This window comes from Panulirus ornatus, chromosome 70 (assembly GCF_036320965.1).
Source record: "Panulirus ornatus isolate Po-2019 chromosome 70, ASM3632096v1, whole genome shotgun sequence".
Lineage (NCBI taxonomy): Eukaryota > Metazoa > Arthropoda > Malacostraca > Decapoda > Palinuridae > Panulirus > Panulirus ornatus.
Genome location: NC_092293.1, coordinates 14,903,458 through 14,907,754, shown reverse-complemented (window position 1 = coordinate 14,907,754; position 4,297 = coordinate 14,903,458).

The following is a 4,297-nucleotide window of genomic DNA, read 5'->3' as shown; positions in this document are numbered from 1 at the left end:
ATTATTATTATTATTATCATTATTATTATTATTATTATCATCACCATTATTGGCATTATCATTATCATTATGTATCATTATTATCATCATTATTATTATTATTATCAATATTATTATCATTAGTATCATTGTTATCAATATTATAATCATTATGATTATTATTATCATTAAGTATAATATGATATCTAGTACTGAAGGATACGGTATGCTGGTTATCAAGTGGGAAGTTAGATATGGTATGGATTGTCATTTCACATGTAGGTTAGTAGGAAATATATTGTGTACCTAACGTGTGTTGTTGGGCATTATAATCGTCCGATAATGATAATGAGTAAATCTTATTTCCTGATCTTATCAGTTTTAAAACCAGATATATGAAATATCTTCCGTTGACCATATTTTTGTCTACAGTTCAGTATGTACATGTGTGTGTGGTCTTAAGATTTAGGTGACTAAGTATTGCAATTCACTGGCAGGTGTGGTACACATTATCACCGAGCCTGAGTCTCAAAGATCAAGGTCATGGGTTCGAATCTCCAACATTCAGTATGTTCATTCAACGTTATAGTGAAGTTCTTGACGATGAATTAGGATTTGGACATTATCTGAAAGAGTTGGGTCAAAGATTAGTGATTTTAAGAGTTTAGTGAGATAGTATTGAAGTGGAGAGTGTAGTGGCTGAGGCCAAGAACCAGTGGTGTCCAGTGAGTACTGAAGATAATGACCCTTGTCCTGCCCCATTAGGTCAGGTCAAATGGCACTTAGCGAGGTAGCGAGTTAGAGTCAAGAACAGAGGAAGTATTTTGGGAACAAGTGAGTGAGTGTGTCAGCAGTTATGATGTAAGAGACCAGGTATTAGTGATGGTGATTTAAATGTGAAGGTAAGTAATGTGGCAGTGGAAGGTATAACTGAGGTGCATGGAAATGGTGAACAACTTGTGTTGTGTGTGTGTAAAGGACTGGTGATTGGGAATACCTGGTTTGTAAAATGTGATATACATAAATATACGTATGTGAGTAGGAGAGATGGCCAGTGGGCATGACTGGATTACATGTTAATTGAAAGACGTGTAAAAGAAAGACTTTTGGATGTAAATGTGCTGAAAGGGGCTGTTGGAGGCGACAGTGGAGACGACAGTGAAGATCTGAAGAGGTTTTCGAATGAGGAAACAATGTCGGGGAGAAGAGGTGGCGAGAGGAAGTGAACTTGGAAAAGAGACTTGTGTGAAGAAATACCAAGAGAGATTGAGTGCCACATACACTCTTACTGTGTAAATATCCCTTTCTATGAGATGACGTAAAGATGTTGATGAACAGAGGAGTTGGTATATGACATGAAAAAGTTGGAGAATAAATGAAGGAAAGATTGAGATATACAGATGACTGGCGGACCGCCATGATGGTTGTCAATCTAGCCAGCTGGGTTATTATTTATAAGTTGTGTTTAGTTGTAGGTCCAAGTTTGTTGTCAGGATATAATGTTGACTGCCAGTGAGTACCTGGCTGGCGCGGGTGCCACAAGGCTGGGTCAAGTGTAGTGTAAGTGTGGTCTAGGGATGGTGTGTGTACCACTTGTAGATGATGGGCCGCATCATGACCTGCCGGTTATAACATCTTGACCAACACCTGCTGCTGCTACACTTGCAACTCTCCTTTTCTAAGACCGTTTTTATGCTTCATGTAACTTTGTCTTTTTTAAATTATTCTAAAGCTATAACTACAAAATTATTTTTACTATGTAGTTTCTGTGAAAATATACTCTGAAAGCACATCGCTGTCGTCTTCCAGGCATTGCCCATCTGATACAATAATTGGTGGCAGGTGACAGTTGATATAGAGTGGTTGAGGCCAGCGTGACCACGTGGGGTTTGTAACTGGTTGAGGCTAGCGTGACCACGTGGAGCTTATGACTGTTTGAGGGCAGAGTAACCACGTGGGGCTTGTGACTCATTGAGGCCAGGGTGACCACGTGGTGCTGAGACTGGCTGGGGCCAGCGTGACCACTTGGGGTTGTGACTGGTTGAGGCCAGCATGACTACGTGAGGTTGTGACTGGTTGAGGCCAGCATGACTACGTGAGGTTGTGACTGGTTGAGGCCAGCATGAGTACGTGAGGTTGTGATTGGTTGAGGCCAGCATGAGTACGTGAGGTTGTGATTGGTTGAGGCCAATGTGACCACGTTGGGCTTGTGACTGGTTTAGGCCAACGTGACCAATTGGGCCTTAGGACTGATTGAGGGTAGCGTGACCACTTGGGGTCGTGACTGGTTGCGGCAAGCGTGACCACGTTTGGCTTGTGACTGGTTAAGGCCAGCGTGACCACGTGGTGTTGTGACTGGTTAAGGCCAGCTTGACCACGTGGTGTTGTGACTGGTTGATGCCAGCGTGACCAAATGGGGTTATGACTGGTTGAGGCCAGCGTGACCACGTGGGGTTATGACTGGTTGAGGCCAGAGTGACCACGTGGGGTTGTGACTGGTTAAGGCCAGCGTGACCACGTGGGGTTGTGACTGGTTGAGGCCAGCGTGACCACGTGGGGTTGTGACTGGTTGAGGCCAGTGTGACCACGTGGGGTTGTGACTGGTTGAGGCTAGCGTGACCACGTGGGGTTGTGACTGGTTGAGGCCAGTGTGACCACGTGGGGTTGTGACTGGTTGAGGCCAGTGTGACCACGTGGGGTTGTGACTGGTTGAGGCCAGCGTGACCACGTGGGGTTGTGACTGGTTGAGGCCAGCGTGACCACGTGGGGTTGTGACTGGTTGAGGCCAGAGTGACCACGTGGGGTTGTGACTGGTTGAGGCCAGCGTGACCACGTGGGGTTGTGACTGGTTGAGGCCAGCGTGACCACGTGGGGTTATGACTGCTTGAGGCCAGAGTGACCACGTGGGGTTGTGACTGGTTGAGGCCAGCGTGACCACTGGGGTTGTGACTGGTTGAGGCCAGCGTGACCACGTGGGGTTGTGACTGGGGTGTTGACGTGTTGTGGTCGGCGTCCACAAGGTCGTTATCTTAGTATTTCAGGAACGGAGGAAGATCCACAGTGGACGTTTTACAAACACAATGTTGAATCATCACAACTTTTACCGAATCTGATTGAAATCAATGAATGAAATATTTCAAATATCAAGAAAAATAAGACAAAAAAACGAATGTTTATTAATTCTTTCATTTTTTTACGATTTTCTGAAATAATTGCCAGATACTCCAACCTTAGTAACAGTTTCTCTTTGTCTCATGTAGTCATAAAATCCCTACCTGTCTTTACCATGAATGGAAATGATCAATGAATCATTACATTTACTTTGACTCCAATTGGCTCTTCCATTATTTATATATAATGAAATTTGTTCATAGAAATTAAAGGTCAGAGGAGGATAGATAGTTCTACTTTTTCATGACTAATGGCGTTGTTCTTTGGCAATATGCTGTACTGTCCTACGTTTATACGTATTACAGTAACGGTCTGAGAAGTTGATGATATTACAGCTAAAGGTACAGATTACATCAGTAAACATACCTCTTACATAACTAACCCTGCCTGCCACCTGTGAGAGAAAGAAACTCTCATGATCTTAATGTGTTCATTTGGAAGGATTCTAATGCCTGGTATCAAGGAAATGATATGCATACTGTAATACAGTGATCAATATTGTAGGTCATAATGTAAGTGTTGTGTGACTAACTATAGCTGTAATATTACCTGTTCATTCTTGCTATTAACACATGACATCAAGTTGCCTGGTAGTCTTATTACGTACATTAATACACTGTTGTCTTGGCTTTACATCTCTACTAATGATGACACCTAAATTCTTCTCCTGCCTTGATAGTTTTATTTCCACATCTTAAGATGATACTGTAGTTTGCCTGCTATGTGTACACAGTGTAAACATATGTCTACGGTGAATATCACTGGCCATTGTACACTGACGTTGTTCAGCAATGTAGACCCAGGAGAGAACCTTAGACACCATTACGGTATTTTGTGATGGACGAAAACTTGACTCAATACAAGAAAAATAATTACACCTTTACTGAGTCTGAGAACCTATCATTGATGGTCATAGAATCCAGATGTAAAATGTATATTGCTACCGGATTTCTATAGAAAGTACGTGAGACATTGTATTTAAGCAAATCATCTAATACGATAATGAATAAAATCCCATAACTTTTCTAAAGCACAGGGTACAGAAATGTATGTAACGTGAAACCGGTAGAATTAACATATCTAACATAAAGATTTCTATTTTGCAGATAACATAAATGTTTTACATGTAGAAATAATATCTTCAATA